Source organism: Anthonomus grandis, chromosome 22, assembly GCF_022605725.1.
Source record: "Anthonomus grandis grandis chromosome 22, icAntGran1.3, whole genome shotgun sequence".
NCBI classification, from domain to species: Eukaryota; Metazoa; Arthropoda; class Insecta; order Coleoptera; family Curculionidae; genus Anthonomus; species Anthonomus grandis.
The window spans coordinates 25,120,521-25,144,691 of NC_065567.1; the positions used below are offsets into that span (position 1 = coordinate 25,120,521).

General features: G+C 27.2%; 1 protein-coding gene across 1 annotated transcript in view; it reads right to left on the reverse strand.

The window, feature by feature from the left end:
* LOC126748537 (lachesin-like) overlaps positions 1-21,995 on the reverse strand; it is a 140,553-nt gene extending 118,558 nt beyond the window's left edge. The window contains exon 1 of the mRNA XM_050457842.1: positions 21,817-21,995. The gene's annotated coding sequence lies outside the window, so the exon portion shown is untranslated. The remainder of the gene's footprint in view (positions 1-21,816) is intronic.
* Positions 21,996-24,171: the final 2,176 nt, after the last annotated feature.

A 24,171-nucleotide genomic window follows, 5' to 3' on the forward strand; every position in this document is an offset into this window, starting at 1 on the left:
ATATTTTTATTTAATTTCATCGCATTAAATCTATTAAAAAATAATGTTAAACAAATTGTTTGCTTAAAAATTTAATTATAGGTACTCTTATGCTTATTAAGGAATCTTAAATTTATCAATAATCTCTATTTTTATTTGTACTAATGGAGATTTTGGCCTGCACTACTTAAATTAATTTCTTTCTTGTCAATTAGCTTATAGCGTTATTTTAGAGCTTTACAGTACGTAAATTACGTAAATTACGTACTGTAAAGCTCTAAAGTAACGCTATAAGCTAATTGACAAGAAAGAAATTAATTTAAGTAGTGCAGGCCAAAATCTCCATTCGTACAAATAAAAATAGAGATTATTGATAAATTTAGGATTCTTTAATAAGCATAAGAGTACCTATAATTAAATTTTTAAGCAAACAATTTGTTTAACATTATTTTTTTATAGATTTAATGCGATGAAATTAAATAAAAATATTTATATTATTTAAGAAATATGAGAATTTTTTTTTTTTCGATATGTGACTGAAAATACTAAATTTATTTAAAAAATATGATTCTTGATTATTGGAGTTCCTTAAAGTCTTCTTAATATTGTTCAAGGAAATCATTGAAATATATACAGCAAATCATGAGATATTAAAATTTTTCTAATAGGATTGCCTGTGCTATAAAACATAATTTATCACTTATAAATTAGTGATTTACTACACTGTAAATGCTCAAAATAGTGTTCTCAAAAAAATCTTGCTTATCGAAGTTCCTTAAAGTCTTTTTTAATTACAGTCAAAAAAATTATCACAATATGTTTAGATATTTGATTATTGCTCACAAGAGTGCCTGTGCTATAAAACATCATTTATCTCTTACAAATTTATTAATAATTTAACTTCAAATATCCAATATGATGTGATTCATGATTACTGGGGTTTTTTGAAGCCTTAAAATATAATCAAGGAAACCATAAAAATATGTGCATCAAATCATAAGATATATGAATGTTTTAGGACTCTTTAATGATATCTCTTCTGATATAAATCTCTTATGATATAAAATATCATTCATTTCTTACAAATTAGTGCATAACTTGACTTAAAATGCTCAAAATAGTGATATTCTGGGTTCCTTGAAGTCTTTAATGCTAAGCAAGAAATATTTACAAAATATCATGAAATATTTGATTTTTCTTACAGGAGTGTCTGTGCTAAAAAACCTAATTTATCTCTTAGAAATTATTGAATACTTTATTGCAAATACTTAAAATGGTGTGATTCTTGATTATCGGAATTCCTTAAAGTTTTTTCAATTATAGTCGAGTAAATCATGAAATATATTGGATTTTCCTTATCGGAGTACCTGTGCTAGTAAAAATCAATAATCTCTTACAAATTAGTGCATAACTTAACTTTAGATTCTTAAAATTATATGATTCCTAATTAATGGGGTTCCTTGAGTTTCCTTTCCTAGAGTCTTCTATAACTTTAATGAATTAAATTGTCGACACCAGTATGGAGTTCCGCAGGGACAACAGTCATTCTTTTTAATCTATATAAATATTCTGTTTGATCTAACATAAATATTGCAGATGATTCTACAATAATATGTAGGGAAAAAACTTGACTTTCACTACAAAAAAAAGTTGGAGTTGCCACTAATCTAACTCTAATTTTTTAATGGTTTAGTAAATATCGTTTAATCATTCCACAATACCATTTTTATTCTATTTTTATTTCATTATTTATAATATTCGCCACCCTGTTTTATATTAAAATTGTACTTAAACAGCCTTATACGTGGCCAAAGGAGTATTTAGCACCTTTTTCCAATTTGACTAGATGTCAATATTTGGATATTTCAGTTGAAGTCATTTAAAAAAAATCATAATCAAAAGCTACTTAACCTTTAACTGAAAATAGTACCTATTATTTTACACATAATCTCAAATAAAATATTAAAAAATAGATACTTCATAAAACCGAAATTAAAATTGATCCTATTTATTTTATTTTTTAATTCCAAGCAATGGTGCCATCAATTTTTTTGGCTTCAAATTAAAATAAAAATGGTTTTACTACTTTAAAAAAATCCTAAACCTCTGAATCCATTGCCATTCCGCCCTAGAATTCAGCACCTCTTTCAATAATTACAATATTCTGACCTTTACTTGATGGGTCTTACATAATTCACCGATCCAACATCGTATGTAGAGCATATTTTTTTCAATAATTTATATTTGAAAAAAGGAATTTAAGTACGTAATTTATAATACAATAAAATATTCGAAAATAGTTGCGTTAAAAAACCGAAATTAAATTTGAGTCGTTTTCTCGTTTTTTAAAAAAAGACACGATTCAACTACCTGGAATAAAAACAATTCTATAATTGTAGAGATTTGTTCCGTTTAAAAAAAAAAAAAGAAAAAGAGGTTTTTTGACATGGAATCAAACCTTGGGGCGTATATCTAATACCAATTTTAAAACTTTTATCCCCTGAATGACACCACGGTGCCCGAAACATGTAGGGAATTTTAAATTAACTGAATGTTTAATAACTAAGTGGAGGGAGGCTGCAGGATTTTCATTTTACCTTAATTCTATACCTTTGCATTAATTGCCATTCCGCCCTAGAATTCAGCACCTCTTTCAACAATTCCAATAATCTGACCTTTATTTGATGGATCCAACATGGCTCGCCATTGCAATATCGTATATAGCACCTTTTTCCAATTTAATATATATTTGAAAAAGTATATATTCTATAGTCCATAATACAATTCAAAAATAGGTACTTTAAAAAACCGAAATAAAGTTTAAGTAGTTTTCCCGTTTATTTTTAAAAAAATCTATTGCCGAACTTTGAAAAAACATAAGTTGAACTTCCTGGAATTAAAAAAATCCTATATCTCTGAATCCCTTGCTATTCCACTATAGAATTCGGCACCTCTATCAACAATCCCAATATTATGAACTTTATTTAGTGGGTTCATTCCAACATCGTATGTAGCACCTTAGGAATTTAAGTATGTAAAAAATAGAAATTAATTTGTAATGAGGTTTTATTTATTTATTATCTTAAAATTGTACTAATTATCGGACTGTAAAGCAAGTACTTCCTTTGAAATAAGACTTTCCTTTTGATAAGTAGTATTAAAGAAAATTCTTATTTTCAAGATTAAATTAATTTATTTAATTTTCACCTTGTACCTCAGAATTTTAGTTTGCATTATCATGCATTAAATAAATGAAAATTCGGTTCTATCCTTAATAGGGCTTATATGCTTAAGTCATTTTCCACTAGTCCAGACTGATTTTTTTTTAAATATTTGGTAGAGATAATACATACATACACACTTGTTGAAAGTTCGCACTGCAACCGGCGACACGTTTATCGACAAAAGTTGTAGACAGTAAAACTGAAGTTTGGTGCTAAAATAAAATAAACTTTAACGATAACATACGGCCATTCGGCAGAGTAGACTTCGTCCTGAATACGTATACTTCGGATACAATACCTTTTTGAGAGACACCGAATACAGAGAATATTATATGAAACTTTGGTTTGACAAAGAGGGGAAGAGAGAGGATCGACTACTTTAGCGAGCGCTAGCATGTAATAATAAGGCCCCCAAGACTTTTATTTTGGTAAAATTCAGTCTCTGATGTGCCGTTCTAATATCAGACTTTAAAACAAACTCCGCTGCCATTTTAAGTCAGTGAAAGGCTCTGGCTTTTTGATTATATTTAACTTGTTTGACCCCATTCAATTCTGGAAGTTTTATTGGAAATGTTATTTTTGTCACAAAATGGGCATAATATAATATAATTGACTTTTGAAGAATTTAAGGCATAATTTAAATGGATCTGTTACCCTTTTCTAATAAATTAGTGTATTATTTATTGTTAAAGCAGCTCAGTTTTATGAATAAAATAAATAGTAGAGTAATATTTTAAGTAGCACCTCATATATTATTAATGTTAAATGTATATTTTTTCAAGGCATATGGTCAAGGGATATTTAATAAATTAGACTATACATATATTATGTTTAAAAAATAAACGAGAAAATTTCGAAACTTAAAAAAAGTTGACACGGGATTTACATATCTAGTTTTTAAGCTCGATTACTAGAAATCAAATATTTAATAAAATTCTTCTGAAAAATCGCTGTCTTTCGTTCGTATTATCGAATCTAATAACGCTGTTTTTATACGAACTATTTGTATATACAATTTTATTAAATTTAAAGAAACAGTGTTATTAAATTAAATATTGAATATATATTTTTTGCAAAAACATTGTTTTTTATCAACACAACCCGTACACCACCCACCCACCCCAAACATTTGCCCAGTAAGAAATTCTTTTGAAAAATTGCCATTTTTCCTTTATAATATCCAATCCAATAACACTGTTTTTGTATTAAATATTTATTAATATACATATATATTAATAAATCAAATTTAAATGAACAAACTGTGTTATTAGATTAGATATTAACGACAAAACCAGCTGTTATTCATGGGTATTATTCTAAAAAACAATGATTTTTGAAAACAATCTTTTACTGGTAAGTTGTGTGGGGTGGGTGGGGGGGTAAGGGTAAGGTTAATAAAAAACGTTTTTTTTGCAGAAAATAATTGCCTAAGAAAAAAATGCATTTTAACAAAGTTTTAGATGATCAAAAAAAAATCTATAGTTTTTGTATTTATACTTCTGACATAACCTTAAGGTTTTTGAGTAAAACGTGAAAAAAAAAGCATATTTTATTTCACGAAGTCAAGGCGTATCGCTATGCAAAATTGCGGTAAATGTGTCATATTTTATCGCAAGTAAGTGGAAATTCAATTTTTGTGAGATAAGTCAAGTAGAATATACGGATATCATATACAATTCTGTTTACACAAGAGAGAAAATTTCAGCATTAAAAAAATTGACACAGGATTCACATATCTAGTTTTTAAACTCGATTACTACAAATCAAATATTTGATGAAATTCTTCTGAAAAATCACACTGTCTTTTGTCCATATTATCCAATCTAATAACGCTGTTTTAATACGAAATATTTATATTCAAAATTATATTAAATTTAAATAAACAGTGCTATTAAATTAAATATTAAATATATATTTTTTGCAAAAACATTGTTTTTTATTAACACAACCCGTACCCCACCCACCCACCCTAAACATTTGCCCAGTAAGAAATTCTTTTGAAAAATTGCCATTTTTCCTTTATAATATTCAATCCAATAACACTGTTTTTGTATTAAATATTTATTAATATACATATATATCAATAAATCAAATTTAAATAAACAAACTGTGTTATTAAATTAGATATTAACGACAAAACCAGCTGTTATTCATGCGTATTATTCTGGAAAACAATAATTTTTTAAAGCAATTTTTTACTGGTAAGTTGTGTGGGGTGGGTGGGGGGGTAAGGGTAAGGTTAATAAAAAACGTTTTTTTTGCAGAAAATAATTGCCTAAGAAAAAAATGTTTTTTAACAAAGTTTTAGGTGATAAAAAAATCTATAGTTTTTGTATTTATACTTCTGACATAACCTTAAGGTTTTTGAGTGAAACGTGAAAAAAAAAGCATATTTTATTTCACGAAGTCAAGGCGTATCGCTATGCAAAATTGCGGTAAATGTGTCATATTTTATCGCAAGTAAGTGGAAATTCAATTTTTGTAAGATGAGTCAAGTAGAATCTACGTATATGATATACAATTCTGTTTACACAAGGAAGAAAATTTCAGCATTAAAAAAATTGACAGAGGATTCACAAATCTAGTTTTTAAACTCGATTACTACAAATCAAATATTTGATGAAATTCTTCTGAAATCACACTGTCTTTTCTCCATATTATCCAATCTAATAACGCTGTTTTAATACGAAATATTTATATTTAAATTTATATTAAATTTTAATAAACAGTGTTATTAAATATTGAATATATATTTATTGCAAAAATTATATTTTTTATCAACACAATCCGTACCCCACCCACCCACCCCAAACATCTGCCCAGTAAGAAATTCTTTTGAAAAATTGCCATTTTTCCTTTATAATATCCAATCTAATAACACTGTTTTTGAATTAAATATTTATTAATATAAATATATATTAATAAAACAAATTTAAATAAACAAACTGTGTTATTAAATTAGATATTAACGACAAAACCAGCTGTTATTCATGCGTATTATTCTGGAAAACAATGATTTTTTAAAGCAATTTTTTACTGGTAAGTTGTGTGGGGTGGGTGGGGGGTAAGGGTAAGGTTAATAAAAAACGTTTTTTTTGCAGAAAATAATTCCCTAAGAAAAAAATGATTTTTTAACAAAGTTTTAAGTGATAAAAAAATCTATAGTTTTTGTATTTATACTTCTGACATAACCTTAAGGTTTTTGAGTAAAACGTAAAAAAAAAACCATATTTTATTTTACGAAATCAAGGCGTATCGCTATGCAAAATTGCGGTAGATGTGCCATATTTTATCGCAAGTAAGTGGAAATTCAATTTTTGTGAGATAAGTCAAGTAGAATATACGTATATCATATACAATTCTGTTTACACAAGAGAGAAAATTTCGGCATTAAAAAAATTGACACAGGATTCACATATCTAGTTTTTAAACTCGATTACTACAAATCAAATATTTGATGAAATTCTTCTGAAAAATCACACTGTCTTTTGTCCATATTATCCAATCTAATAATGCTGTTTTAATACGAAATATTTATATTCAAAATTATATTAAATTTAAATAAACAGTGCTATTAAATTAAATATTGAATATATATTTTTTGCAAAAACATTGTTTTTTATTAACACAACCCGTACCCCACCCACCCACCCCAAACATTTGCCCAGTAAGAAATTCTTTTGAAAAATTGCCATTTTTCCTTTATAATATCCAATCCAATAACACTGTTTTTGTATTAAATATTTATTAATATACAAATATATTAATAAATCAAATTTAAATAAACAAACTGTGTTATTAGATTAGATATTAACGACAAAACCAGCTGTTATTCATGCGTATTATTCTGGAAAACAATGATTTTTTAAAACAATTTTTTACTGGAAAGTTGTGTGGGGTGGGTGGGGGGGGTAAGGGTAGGGTTAACGAAAAAAGCTTTTTTGTAGTAAATAATTGCCTGAGAAAAAATGCTTTTTAAGAAAATTATTTGCGATAAAAAATCTATATTTTTTGTATCTATAAATCTGACATAACCTTAAGGTTTTCAAGTAAAACATGAAAAAAACAGATTTTATTTCGCGAAATCAAGACGTATCGCTATACAAAATTGCGGTAGTTATGCCATTTTTTAACGCAAATAAGTGGAATTTAATTTTTGTAAGATAAGTCAAGTAGAATATACGTATATCATATACGATTCTGTTTACACAAGGAAGAAAATTTACGTGTATAAAATAATAATTATATCAAGTAAGATATACAAATGAAAAAAATATTGAAGAATACAAGCTCTAAACTAAATAAGCGTTTAAAAAATAAAATTTTTTTTTAGAAAAGGCGGTGGTTTTTTCATGAAATAATATTTACGATAAATATTATGGATGCCATTGGTATCAGTTTAAGAATAAATTTTTTTCTTTGTACATCGAAAAATGCCCCCTGATGCATAAAACACATCTGCAAATTTAAAAAAAAACTCCGTCTTTAAATAGTATACAATATACCATACTAATTAATGTTTCTAACTTTAATGAAATTTTAATTGTATATTACTAACATATAATAAAACTTCTTGTAAACGTGAATATAACATAAACATAATATTAAATTCCTCATCGCATTTTATCCGATATTTACTGTTGAAATTTAGCCAAAAACGTACATCTAGTTTGTACCAAAAATAAATGTTCATTTAACTATCGTGTGTTGCTTGGGATACCTAAATAGCAAGACAAACGAGCTATAAATCCAAATCGAAACCAAATGACGTCCTGGCCAAAAAGAACTCACCTTGTTACGAAATAAAACCATCTGTTTTATAAATTCGATTTGGTCCAGGCCTGATTTGGACACCTACAATATAACTGACCGTGTTTCTTTTCCATTTACGTTTATCCCAGAACAAAGTGATATATAATATAAAAACCGGACCCACGGATTTCCGTTACCGTACTACGGAACTATAGGCCTTTTTTTATTATGAAATTATTACATGGATGTATCCAGTGGCGTTCAAAAATTTATATTTCAATAAGTTAATGAGGCCCATTTCTTGCGAAACCAAACCATTTCACCATTAGCACAAATAAAAAAAAAACTTCGAAAAGTTAATTTCGAGATTTCATTGCTCTAATTTGCAGGAAATCACTCCGTTGGTAAAAGAGATAAATTCTGTCTGACAAACTTCTTAACTTTTTAATCTATGAGGCCAAATAGACATAATTCTTTAAGTTAGTTTTTTATGCCCGATAATGTTTGCTTTTAAGGTATTTTTAACTGAATATATTACGCATAACTTTAATGGATATGACAGCCACTTTTGAGTAAAATCGGCTTATTTTTACCATGTGAACTTAACCGAGATAGAAAAAGGGGTTTAAAGTTTAAATCAGGACGGCTCTTGGAACTTTTTTGCTCCGATTTCAGTTCTGAAGTTCTTCAACCACCCCATCGTTTTTAAAATCGTTCGCGGTGCTGTAAATTGCGCAACTAATATCTCACAAGTTAGTCTCATGAAATAAAAGTTTTGTTTGTTAAAAGTTTCCAAAATTTTATTTCGGACGATTAAGGATGGTTGCGTGGAAAAGATGCATTTTATTGGTTTGAAATTTATTATTAGGGATCAATATCCAACTTATAGTCGTATTAAGAAGCGAAACACAATTTATCTAAGTGCCCCTCTTTGTGGCCGTATTGAGCACACTTTTTGACAAAAGAATCTCGGCTTTTTCTTAAAGATTAAATACTTCGGGAAATTTAATTGATTTTGTTCGAATTAGTGAACCTATTAATTAAGTTTTCGTTGAAAGTTTCTAGTGGAAATTATTTTCGCCTTACTGTTATCTCCTTTTGTTTCATAGCTCACCAAAGCTCGATGAATGATCTATTTATTTTCAGTGAGTTTTCATGATAACAGTGTCAAATGCTTTCGCTAAATCAATAAAAACACAAAATATTTTTTCAACTTATGCATTATGTAAAGTCGTTGTTTACCTAAGTTTAGCTAAAGCGTCTTTTATTGATGTCTTTTATTGATTGATAAAAGAATGAATTAATTTAAATATTACTTTTACAAATTTAATCTAAGTTAATTTAATTTGGTTTTTATAACAAGCTCTCAAATTTATTGTTAAATTATTATTGTATTCTGAAATACTGTGTCCCGACAAGTCACTTGTGACTTAGGGCACAAACACTAACTTTGTAACAATACTGTACAATTTTAAGTAATATATTTGAATTTGAATTTGAATTTTCTTGGAAGCTCTGATGGAGATAATAATTTATATTTCCTATTTTTTTTTTATTTTTTTTTAATGGCTTTATGTCGAGCACATTTAGCCATGTAGCCATAAGTTCCAAGCGGAATAACAACTATTTTCTTCAATTTTATGTTTAATAATTTTTACGCAAAACACAATTTACACCAAGAAATTTTACCAATTATCACAATTTTTGCACTAAAATTGAAACACGTTGGAAATTTCTTAGAGATGCGAGGCCTTTGTCCACGCAATGACATATTTAATTTGTCATAATGCCACAATGACAAATTAAATCAAATAAAAGACAACGAGTAAAATAAACGAATTGATTTGATAAATTTAGTGTATAAAAAATACATAATTTTTCAATATTTAAAATTAATTTCAAATACCCAATTAAATTTTTTTATAATTTGGTAAAAAAACATCAAATTTTAATAAGAAAATATTCTCTATATTTCTTCAGGTCTAAATTGTTAACACTGGTTTTTTCTTTAGACCCGAGAAAAAATCAAAACTGGATGACGTTCTAATCCTGAAGATGATTTCAGTTATCGAAACATGGGCAGTAGATTTGTTGTACGAGCTGAGAGTGTTTTATTGAAAAAATTTAATTTCGTCCTGTTTATTTAAATTAATGTCACTGTTACAATGACAAATTAAATTATATAAAAGGCAATGATTAAAATGATTAAATTTAGCATATTCATGTATATTAAAATTTCATAATTTTTCAAAGCTCAAAATTTATTTCAAATACTCAATTAAATCTCAATAACTCGCAATAGATAACCTTTATTAACACATTCGCGGACAGTGCCAACTTTAAAGTCGTCAAAAAATTATCGCCACCTTTTTTATAGGTCTATCACCTAGTCACAATAAAAAAAGGATAGACCTATCACCGTCACAATAAAAAAAAGAGGAAAAAATTAATTTCAGCACAATAATGAACATAAACACGTTTATTGGCCTAATTAAAAACAGATCTAAATAAAAAAACAACATTTTAAAATTCTTTGGTAAAGTATACCAGAAAACATTACATAAAAAAGGAACCCCTATAGCAAGCACCAATAATACTGCATGGTACGAAAACGACGTAACAACAAAGCGAGCATCCCATCGCTGCACTTTTCTCTGTTTACTGGGACACACTTGATTCACCGCCATAAGAATAACATGTAAATTGGGCCAGCTTTAGGCGTCCTAGAAAATTTAAAAATGACTGTCATAGCCGGTCTGTCACAATACGCATGACGGCTGTAGCAGGGCTGTCCGCGAACGTGTTAATTTCTTAAACGCAATTTATTTAAAAAATCGCTTTCTTGATCGGTCTATATAACAGAGCGATATTTTTTAATTATTTAATTAAACGTTGGTCATTTTAAAACTATACTTTTTCAGGCTTAAATTGTTAACATGGGTTTTCCTCTAGAACCCTATAGAGAAAAAACTAAAACTGGATGACATTTTAGTCCTGATCATGATTAAGCAGTAGATTTTGTTGTACGAACTGAGAGTGTTTTATTGGGAAAATTTAATTACGTCCTGTTTATTTAAATTAATGTCACTGTTACAATGACAAATGAAATAATATAAAAAGCAATAATTAAATTTAGCATGTTCATGTATATAAAAAATGCATAATTTTTCAAGGTGCAAAATTTATTTCAAATACTTAATTAAATCTCAATAACTCGCAATAGATAACATTTATTAATTTCCTAAACGCAATTTATTTAAAAAATCGCTTTCTTGATCGGTCTTTATAACAGAGCGATATTTTTTAATTATTAAAATAAACGTTTGTCATTTTAAAACTATACTTTTTCAGGCTTAAATTGTTAACATTGGGTTTTCCTATAGAACCCTATAGAGAAAAAACTAAAATTGGATGACATTTTAGTCCTGATCATGATTAAGCAGTAGATTTTGTTGTACGAACTGAGAGTGTTTTATTGGGAAAATTTAATTACGTCCTGTTTATTTAAATTAATGTCACTGTTACAATGACAAATTAAATAATATAAAAAGCAATAATTAAATTTAGCATGTTCATGTATATAAAAAATGCATAATTTTTCAAGGTTCAAAATTTATTTCAAATACTTAATTAAATCTCAATAACTCGCAATAGATAACATTTATTAATTTCCTAAACGCAATTTATTAAAAAAATCGTTTTCTTGATCGGTCTATATAACAGAGCGATATTTTTTAATTAAAGTTTGTCATTTTAAAACTATACTTTTTTAGGCTTAAATTGTTAACATTGGGTTTTCCTCTAGAACCCTATAGAGAAAAAACTAAAACTGGATGACATTTTAGTCCTGATCATGATTAAGCAGTAGATTTTGTTGTACGAACTGAGAGTGTTTTATTGGGAAAATTTAATTACGTCCTGTTTATTTAAATTAATGTCACTGTTACAATGACAAATTAAATAATATAAAAAACAATAATTAAATTTAGCATGTTCATGTATATAAAAAATGCATAATTTTTCAAGGTTCAAAATTTATTTCAAATACTTAATTAAATCTCAATAACTCGCAATAGATAACATTTATTAATTTCCTAAACGCAATTTATTAAAAAAATCGCTCTCTTGATCGGTCTATATAACAGAGCGATATTTCTTAATTATTAAAATAAACGTTTGTCATTTTAAAACTATACTTTTTCAGGCTTAAATTGTTAACATTGGGTTTTCCTGTAGAACCTTATCAAGAAAAAATCAAAACTGGATGATATAATAGTCCTAAGCAGTAGATTTTGTTGTACGAACTTTGAGTGTTTTATTAATAAAATTTAATTACGTCCTGTTTACTTAAATTAATTTAATTTACGCCACCGTTACAATGACAAATTAAATAAAATAAAAGGCAATGATTAAATGAAACGAATTGATTCGTAAAATTTAGCATATTCGGGTCAGTTTTGAAAACACATGTCGTTAGCCGCTGGATCCGCGAGTATATCTGCTGATGGCAGATTTTCATAAATGTTGCCGAAGTAACATGTTCATCTACGCAAGTAATTGATTATAGTAGGCAGGAAATGACGGGGGCTTGTAGGTGATAGATCACTAGCATATGTGTAGCCAGTGCATATGCATATTCATGTGGTGAGCACCAACCGACGTATGAGCGAGAGGCCACATAGGCACGACATACTAAATGCGCGTATCTATTTCATATTGCCACGTTTACGTTCCATTGACGTTCCCTAAATTGTTTTTCCCTACCTGGTGCACGAAGTGTCGACCTTGTTTGGTCAAATGATTTACTGCGACGAGGGTTTGTTTCGGCTTATTTTTAACGGTTAAGAAATAAGTTCACTTGGGTCGAATATTTCTGTTAAATGTAATTTATATGAGGTTTTATTTAGAGCATTTTAAATCTTATTTTTGGTATAGATTTTAACGTGGATTTACTTGATAAAATAAATGTATTCTCGTTCAAACTCTTTTACGCTATAAATGGAAAATCACTTTGATACCCTTTAAGATCTTTTTGTAAGTAACGATGCGTCACTTACTACTACAAATTGTCAAATTGACGCATCTACTGATGCCTTTAATGACTCTTTTTAAATTCTGTTTTTTAGAACAAATAATTATTTAAATAAAATCACCAAAATATTAGATCAAATTTTTGCGGCCTATTAGCATACTGGCTTATTTTTCAAAAATACTTAACTTTTTTTTTTCACTTATGATGTAAATTTTCTAATTTATTAAATATTCCATATACAGAACACACAAATAGTTTTATTTAAAAAACATATGTAAGATTTCAAGATTTAAGAGCTATTTGAAATACTCAATTAAATCTCAATAACCCTCAATAATTTACCTTGATTAATTTCTTTAACACAATTTATTTAAAAATTCACTTTTCTGTTAATAATTTTGTACAATTCAACTCTAAATCCTTTATTAGGTTTGTCAGTAAAAGAAATATTTACAACAACACAATTGATTCCTGCGTTTCACACTTATTTTCGCTACAAGTTTACATTTAGGCCTCATATGCTCTTAATCCTTTCGTGAAGTTTGACAAAGATAAATGTATAGCAAAAACGAATAATTCTTGTTATAATTGTGTAATTATGTTACGTTGACATAAATTAATTGAATAGTCCCAAAAATTATTATGTTGGGTTAAGAATTGGCTTCCCTAGTCGGTCTGTATAGTATTTCGTGAAAATCGAAAATTATTTCCAAGGAAAGAAACCTATACAAAAAAATCATTATAACAAGAAAGAGGATATAAAGCTATAGCAACATTTCTATTTCCTTTACTCCTAAGCGAAAAAGGGAAAGTAATGTAATGGAAAAAAATCATATATCGAGGATAACTTGAAGGACTGAAAATTGCGTTCGGTACCTTCGAAATAATAAATTTCCAGTTAGGTAAATTATTCAAAAACATTGGCCAAAACAAATAAAATCAATCAAGCTTCTTTTTTCCCTGACATTTTAACATAAAGCGGTTCAAGTTCGGGCCGGAATTTACGAAAAAATCCCATAATGAATTGTAAATGAATTTACTTTTAATTAAAAAGTTTTAATATGATGCCTTAAATGTATTCAAGAGATTAATATTTCGCTCTGAGTTTAACAAAGTTTTTAAGAAGTTAACAAAAAAAATTGTTCAGCACTGTTTGAAGCCTTTTAAAAAAATATATGTTTACTAATTGGCTATTTGCCAATAAACGAAGTTCAGAGTAGCAAAAATAATTATTTTTCGAAATTTAGCATTGAAATTAGGCATCAGGATATTGGCAATTAATTTCTTCAAGTTAATATGTGACCCAATTGACGGATTCCGGGGGGAGGGCAATTATCTAAAGCCATTTGTTATTTAACTAATTGTCTAGCAGTAATTTAGCGAAGGCGGGTAGATTAAGGGTGACCGATGTATCGGAACCCTATAGCGAAATCCCAATTAGAATTTAACTTCATGCTTAACATCGCCTTTTACGTTCAGGAGAACCTATTTTGAACTTTTTGTTTTTGTTGGGTTAATTGTATTTTTTTAAGGTTAGTACCTTTCAATAAATTTAATATTTTTTATCGTAATCGATCAAGATCATTTAACTTAACTGATATTCATGTCAGAATTATTTACATTTTTAAAGGATTCACTTGTGGATTTAAAAAAAAATTAGTTTTATGTATTTTTGAGGTAACAAAGTAAGATTCCCAAACCCAAAAATAATACAAACCATATAACATGTAATAAATTAAAAAAAAAAAAAAAAAAAAAAAATACTGCGGTTATTTCCTTTATAAATAAAATTGGTGTAGCACTAAGAAAAACTTTACTTTAAGAAAGTGGAGGAACAATGCAGAAGACAAATGAGAAGTGTCAGAAAACAAAAAGAAATTCTCCTAATAACTCCAAAAAAACCAAAATACTCACTTATTTTTTGTGTTTTTAGCGTTAAAATTATTAATTTTTTTTTTGTAAAAAAAATTTATATTAAATTATCATTCGAACCAAAATGTAAAATCTAGGACAAAAATTTCCTAGGGTTTGTTGGGTTTCTACTGGAAATATTCACCCTTTAAGTATTGATTAAATCGGTTAAAAAAAGTGGTTTATTTTGTCGCTTCGTTTTCCTAATCGCCTTGAAAGATAATGCTGCCAGCTTACAATAATTATAAATAAATTCAAATACAAAAAACAATTACCTCTTTTAAACTTGAATGTTACCAATGCAATTTTTACGTAAAATATTTCTTTTAAAGCACAAATAGCAACACCCTTAAAAGCTTTTACATGCTACACATTCACTAAAAAATATTTATTAAAATAAATGCCTCGTGGTGCTTTTTATGTTGCTAAAAATTTAACAACTATATCCAATTTTGCAAAAATGCCTAAAAAAGCCACTTTATTTAAATATATTGTGGTTAGTTAAAAACTAGAAAAATCCTCTCGTTTCTTTATTCTGAATAAAAATACAAAAAAAAGGGGTAAAACACAAGGGGAGAAAAAAATAACGGGCCTATAAGAGCCCCGACCGCCGCCCCATTGTTCAAAACCCTTTAGTTGCTCAAGTGTAAAATATCACATTTAAAACAATCTCTAAGGGACGCTCTGCGCATTTTTTGTATACCAGTATTTCACGGCACAGCTTTTAGACAAATTCTGAAAGCATTATATTTTATCTCTTGCCTGTAAATTTAATTACAGATGTTTAATTGTCGCGAAACCTAAAACAATGCATTGTAAGCGCTTTTATATTATTTTGTTGCGACAGGAGCATTAAAACCTTTACGTTTGGTTATTATTAAGTTATACATTATTTTATTTTAAAATATTAATAGATACATATAAAATTTTATCAATTATAGGCTAAAAGAAGCATTCGAAATTGCATAACGGTCATTAAGGGGATTGTGGGAATTTCAAAACGCTTGACGGTATTTTTTCAAAATTGAGTGGTTACTTTTAATGCATTTTTTGAAGCGTGGTTTGCCCAAATCGTAATCCAATTGTGTCCAATCGTTCAAATTTTTTTGCCGTTTTTGTTTTTTTGATATATCGTCGTTTCAGTGGGCTACTTTGCAAATGTTAAGCCGAGTTTTACGTAGATAATCAAAAAATTATAAAATGCAAGAGCACAGATTTTATTTTGATCCACCGCATGTATGTTCAATAAATGAAATTTTGAGTTTTTGTCATTTTTTTTGTCTTTTCCGCATTTTACTTCTCTTTTACTGCTTGACGATAATTAAAAATAAAATTAATATGATCCATATGTTTGACAAATTTAAGATTTTATTTTTTTAATTGTATTTAAATTAATTTTGTTTTATAAAAAAATCAGTTCCTTTAAGAAAACATCTTCCTCATCAACCATTCAATCCAAAATAAACTTCTTCAATAAAAAAAAAAGGAAGTAGGAACAAACTATTTAACAATATTATACAGATGAATGAAGAAAGTGAATTTTTAAATTTAACTGTTGTAATTAGGGTTTCGTATTGGGAGTTGTTGAGATTTAATTCAAAATTGTGTATTTTCTGTCTATGGACTACTTATTAAATTACAAATTTGACATCAATAACTGAAATAATATTCCACTTTTAAATTGGCTAAAAGTTTAGTTTATTTTAGGTAAAATTACTGATAAATAGAAAATTCGTTTATTAATTTCTTTTTCTCATTTATTAATAATAATAAAGTTTTTTTATTCGTTATAAGTATAAAAAAATATACAGAATAATTAATTAATTTGCTTATAGAGAAACAAATGATTTGTTCTTCCATCTAACTTACTTAACCTAAGTATGTTAATAAAGTACATTAAGAAAGTGAAAAAAACGTTTTAGCACATATAAATATTAATTTAAAATATTACTTAAAAACCAAACAAAATTTGAGTTTCAAACATAGATTGTAATTAAAAATAATAAAAGATAGGTATGTAGATACGTACAAAAATATATTATCTTGTTTTGTTCTACAAGAATATAAAATATTTGTCTTATTTGTTATGCATACCATGTCAATTGGTAGATATTAAACAGAAAATTTGATAACAATTTATTTTTAAAAAGTATTTAAATTTAATTTGTTTTCTGGAAAAATTTGTTTTTCAGAAAACATCTTGCTGATCAACCAGTCACTGCAAAATTAAAACGTCGGAATCTAAACACTGTATTATACATATAGATGAGGAAAGTGAATTCCTAAGTTAAAGGTTACGTGTTAATTAAGGTTTGGTATGAGCATTGATACAGAATAGAGTTTACATTTTGAGAAATATATATTTTTTTTAAATTAAAATTGTGTTTTTCAATTATAAACGAAATCATCCTTGTTCACGCATGATATTTTGATAAACAGTGATTTTTCGGAAGAATGTCTCACTGGGCAAATGTTTGGGGTGGGCGGGGGGGCAAGGATAATGTTATTGAAAAACAGTTATTAGTGTTAAATAAAATAATTATTTCATGTGAAATATTTGAAAAAAAATTATATTATAAAAAACGTATCAGAGGCATTTAAGATATGAATTTTTTATAATAACTGTGCAAGCCAAAGGGCCTGCTATGCTCTCTTGGCTGCTCTTTTTCAAATTTCGTAAGCATTTTATTCTTTAACAGAACTTAAATTTATTAAATAAAAAAAAAAAACACTGTCTTTTACGTACTGTACTGCATTTACAATTTAATTTACTCTGTTTTATAAGTGTTAGTTTTAAATAAAATATTTAATTTAATTTCAAACGATGAGAAGCATTTCTTATAAAAAGCAGCGGATTTGTCGATAATTAATAATAATTGTATAAAAGTTAAAAAAAACTTAAACAGTTTAAGTGTGAGTAACTAAATAAATTAAAAACAGTATTTATCAGCAAAATCATCCCTTGTTCATGTATTTTATTTTGAAAAACAGTAATTTTTCAGAAAAATGTCTCACTGGGCAAATATCTGGGGTGGGTGGGGGGTTAAGGGTAATCTTATTGAAAAACAGTTTTTTTTACCAGAAAATAAAATAACGCAGAAGAAAAAAGATCATCAAATAATATTAAAACTCAAAATCCTTAAAGATGTATGTATGGTTATAATATCGGCTAATACCAGCCATATAGGAGATACAAATAAGAACCTGATAAGTGGTATACGGTAGATTTAAAATGAAATAATTATATCACGTAAAATATTTGAAAAAAAATTTATTATAAAAAGGGTATCAGAGGCATTTAGGTTATGCATTTTTTATAATAATTGTGCAAGCCAAGGGGCCTGTTATGCTCTTTTTAAAGTGTCTCATGCGAATGAAAATTTTATTTTTATTATTAGAAAAGTATTTCGTTCAACTCGAAAAAAATTGAATTTAAATACCTCTAAATTATTAGTATTTTATAAAGCGATTTATTTTTTATTTTTATACACTTATATATAGCATAAAATATTTTGTATACTTTTTATCAAATGAATCTTCTTGAATAGAATCTTTTTGAATTTACTATAAAAAAATTACAATTTGTAAAACTAAGGAAGCGATTATTTCTTTACCCTTCTGTATTAAGATTTTCATTATTATTTTTTTTATTAAATGATCTATTTTTGAATCTTGGCTGCTCTTTTTTATATTTGATAAGCATTTTATTTTTTAATAAAACCCAAGTTTATTAAATAAAAAAGTACTGTCCCTTACACACTGTAGTGCATTTACAATTTATTTTCCTCTCAAATAAATGTTAGTTAAAAAACAATGTTCAATTTAGTTTTAAATAATGAGAAACATTTCTTATAAAATGAGAATCAAAAACAGTGTTTATCAGCAAAATCATCCCTTGTTCATGTATTTTATTTTGAAAAACAGTAATTTTTCAGAAAAATGTCTCACTGGGCAAATATCTGGGGTGGGTGGGGGGTTAAGGGTAATCTTATTGAAAAACAGTTTTTTTACCAGAAAATAAAATAACGCAGAAGAAAAAAGATCATCAAATAATATTAAAACTCAAAATCCTTAAAGATGTATGTATGGTTATAATATCAGCTAATACCAGCCATATAGGAGATACAAATAAGAACCTAATAAGTGATATACGGTAGGTGTAAAATGAAATAATTATATCACGTGAAATATTTGAAAAAAAAATTATTATAAAAAGGGTATCAGAGGCATTTAGGTTATGCATTTTTTATAATAATTGTGCAAGCCAAGGGGCCTGTTATGCTCTTTTTAAAGTGTCTCATGCGAATGAAAATTTTATTTTTATTATTAGAAAAGTATTTCGTTCAACTCGAAAAAAATTGAATTTAAATACCTCTAAATTATTAGTATTTTATAAAGCGATTTATTTTTTATTTTTATACACTTATATATAGCATAAAATATTTTGTATACTTTTTATCAAATTAATCTTCTTAAATAGTGTCTTTTCGAATTTACTATAAAAAAATACAATTTGTAAAACTAAGGAAGCGATTATTTCTTTACCCTTCTGTATTAAGATTTTCATTATTATTTTTTTCATTAAATGATCTATTTTTGAATCTTGGCTGCTCTTTTACAAATTTGATAAGCATTTTATTTTTTAATAGAAATAGAATAATTTATTAATTAAAAAAGTACTGTCCCTTACATACTGTAGTGCATTTACAATTTAATTTACTCTCAAATAAATTTTAGTTTAAAAAAAAATGTTCAAATTAGTTTTAAATAATGAGAAACATTTCTTATAAAAAGCCGCGGATTTCTCAAATAATAATAATAAACTGAATAAATCATAAACAGTGTTATAAGATTGGATATTATTCACAAAATTATCCCTTGTTCATGTATTTTATTTTGAAAAACAGTACTTTTTCAGAAAAATGTCTCACTGGGCAAATATCTGGGGTGGGTGGGGGGTTAAGGGTAATCTTATTATAAAACAGTTTTTTTCCAGAAAATAAAATATCGCAGAACAAAAACGATCATTAAATAATATTAAAACTCAAAATCCTTAAAGATGTATGTATGGTTATAATATCGGCTATTTCCAGCCATATAGGAGATACAAATAAGAACCTAATAAGTGGTATACGGTAGATTTAAAATGAAATAATTATATCACGTGAAATATTTGAAAAAAATTTTATTATAAAAGGGGTATCAGAGGCATTTAGGTTATGCATTTTTTATATTAATTGTGCAAGCCAAGGAGCCTGTTATGCTCTTTTTAAAGTGTCTCATGCCCATAAAAATTTTATTTTTATTATTAGTAAAGTATTTCGTTCAACTCGAAAAAAATTGAATTTAAATATCTCTAAATTATTAGTATTTTATAAAGCGGTTTATTTTTTATTTTTATACGCTTATATATAGCATAAAATATTTTGTATACTTTTTATCAAATTAATTTTCTTGAATGGTATCTTTTTGAATTTACTATAAAAAAATTACAATTTGTAAAATTAAGGAAGGGGTTATTTCTTCACCCTTTTGTATTAAGATTTTCATTATAATTTTATTCATTACATGATCAATTTTTTATTTTGGCTACTCTTTTTTAAATTTGATAAGCATTTTATTTTTTATTAGAACCTAAGTTTATTAAATATAAAAAGTACTGTCCCTTACACACTGTAGTGCATTTACAATTTATTTTCCTCTCAAATAAATGTTAGTTAAAAAACAATGTTCAATTTAGTTTTAAATAATGAGAAACATTTCTTATAAAATGAGAATCAAAAACAGTATTTATCAGCAAAATCATTCCTTGTTCATGTATTTTATTTTGAAAAACAGTAATTTTTCAGAAAAATGTCTCACTGGGCAAATTTCTGGGGTGGGTGGGGGGTTAAGGGTAATCTTATTAAAAAACAGTTTTTTTCCAGAAAATAAAATATCGCAGAAGAAAAACGATCATTAAATAATATTAAAACTCAAAATCCTTAAAGATGTATGTATGGTTATAATATCGGCTATTTCCAGCCATATAGGAGATACAAATAAGAACCTAATAAGTGGTATACGGTAGATTTAAAATGAAATAATTATATCACGTGAAATATTTGAAAAAAATTTTATTATAAAAGGGGTATCAGAGGCATTTAGGTTATGCATTTTTTATATTAATTGTGCAAGCCAAGGAGCCTGTTATGCTCTTTTTAAAGTGTCTCATGCGTATGAAAATTTAATTTTTATTATTAGTGAAGAGTTTCTTATAACTCGAAAAAAAATCGAATTCAAATAACTGTAATTTATTATTCTTTTTGAGTATTAGATGTTTTTTTTTTAATTTTGTTACAATTTTATTTTTTAACAATACTTCAATTTATTAAATGAAAGAGAAGCACTGTGCCTTAGGCACTGTACTGTATTTACAATTTAGTTAACTCTGTTAGTTTTAAATAAAATGTTTAATTTAGTTTTAAATAATGAGAAGCATTTCTTATAAAAAGCCGCGGATTTGTCAAATAATAATAATTGTAAAAAAACGAAAAATAAAAAAAAAACTGGAAAAGTTAAAGTTTGAGTAACTGGTCGGAAACTTTTCGTCATTCAAGCATATTTAACAAAATTTGCATATTTAAATTTTCGAAAGTTTCGTCCCGACGGCGTGCATATGCTACGCGCGCAAAAATATAAGTTTTAAAATTCGTGGTGGCGTGTTTCAATATTTCCCACAAATCTGACCGCGTGTGCTCAAAATAGTCGTTAGATACACGCTCCTCGTGTTTTATAGAGCCCGAGTGGACCCAGGAAGTTCCATTAACAATCCGCAACTTTTTCCCCCTCTAAACTTTTTTAAACAACAAAAACAAAAAGTTCGTCAACTGCATAGATCCACTTCGAGAGGTTTTAAAACGAAATCGACTAACTTACCGGCCACTTTTTCAAGTAAAAAAGAAAAAGACGATTTTCGCAGCACTCACAAAACCATATAACACGATGCAAACAAATATTTTTTTTGAGGCGTTTATACGAAATATACGATAAGGGGGAAAAGCTCCGTAGCTTCTACTGAAGCTTTCTGGTCGCGAACTTGCTTGAAAATGTGCCCGTAACGGCTTAACCCGTCGCACAGTCGCGTGCGAATGGCGGTAAGCTTGCGCTTTCCATGACCCCCCTCGACCTTTTAAATCCTGTTGCTTCTTTCACTTAAGTGTTCATCTAAAAGCCTAACCACAATTAAAAGTGTTTTTAATACACCTACATTCTTATTTAAATATTTATCAACAAAAGTTTCAAGTGTATACAGGGTTATTTAGGACATTCGACATGGACTATTGTGTCTAAAGTACAGGGTAAAAAAAAAATTTGGATTATTAGAGGTGTTCCAGAAGTATCAAACATACAGGGTGCCATATATCAAATAAAGAATCAAAACTAAGTTTTTTTAAATGCAACATTCTATGTATTATTTGATTTTTGGTTTCTACATAGTAAATACAAATAGATTTTAGTAATGTTTACCCAGCCTAAGCCTTAAGGTTTTCGAAATATTTTGGGTTTTGTGAGAATTCTAAGACAATTGCTATAAAAAATTTCTTAACATGTGTTTTCTCTTTTTTTACCATATTTGCACTAAGGAGCACAAAACTAATAAATTTTACATACAATTTGTAAAAAAGTTGCTATTTTATACAGGACGTTTAAAACATACGTTTAAATTATTACAATTTTTATAAGACAATAAATTGCTGAATTTAAATGAAGCACCATATATTTTATATCACCAATAAATATTACAATGAATTCTTCTTTACATTCATAGAAGTTAATTATAGTTAATTTTTTCCAAGACAATTATTGTTTATAAAAACAAAACGTTTTTTTATCAAATAACCCTTACCCCCCCCGCCCACCCCTAACATTTGTCCAGTGAGACATTCTATTGAAAAATCACTGTTTTTCAAAACAATAGACATGAATGGGGGATGATTTCATGAATAATATACAATCTAATAACACTGCTTTTGTACTCAATATTTCTATACATATATAATTTATATCAGATTTAAATAAACAAAAAACTAAATAAACTCTTGTTCATGCGTACTATTTAAAAAAAAAAACATTTTTTGTCAAAACAACCCTTACCCCCCCACCCACCCCAAACATTTGCTCAGTAAGAAATTCTTTTGAAAAATCACTGTTTTTCGTTCATAATATCCAATCGTATAGCACTGTTTTTGTATTAAATATTTATTAATATACATATATATAATTATATTAAATTTAAATAAATAAACTGTGTTATTAGATTATATATTAACGACAAAACCAACTGTTATTCATGTGTATTATTTTGAAAAACAAGGATTTTTGAAAACGAATTCTTACTGGGCAAATATTTGGGGTGGGTGGGGGGTTAAGGGTTCTTTAGATAAAAAAACATTTATTTGCAAAAAAAAATAATGCTAAAAACAAAGATTATGAATCATTAATTAAAACTGAAAATCCTTAAAGATTTATAGTTATAGTATTGGCTAATACCAGCCCTATATGAGATGCTAACAATTTATAGGACTTAATAAATGATATACCGTAGTGTAAAATAAACAAAATATTTTATGTGAAATATTTGAAAAAAAAATATATTAATAAAAAAAAGTGTATCAGAGGCATTTAAGTTATGCGTTTATTATAATAATTTTGCAAGCCAATGAGCTTGCTATGCTCTTTTTAAAGTATTCCATGCCTTTAAAAAATGTATTATTAGTGAAAAGGTTCTTACAACTCAAACAAAATCAAATTCGAATTACTGTAATTTAACAAGCCGCTTATTCTTTATTTCTATACACTTATACATAGCATAAAAAACTTTGTATACTTTTTGTCAAATCAATTTTCTTGAGTGACATCTTTGATAATCTATTTAAGTAAATTTAGTGTAAGAAAATTAATTTGTGAAATTAATTAAGTAGTAATTTAAGTAATGTTTTTACCTGTATCTATTAAGACTCTTTTTATTATTATTTTTATTAAATGGTCTATTTTTGATTCTTGACTGCTCTTGCTTCGAATTCTGCCTCTTTATTATTTATTATGTTTTCATTTTTAATCCATAGTTAAAAACAAGCAATTTTTAGTTATTTTTTTTAAGACAATTAATTCTTGCAAAAAAAACGTTTTTAATCTAAATAACCCTTAGCCCCCCCCCCCACCCCAAACATTCACCTAGTAAGAAATCCCTCTAAAAAATCATAGTTTTTCAGAATAATACGCATGAGCAAG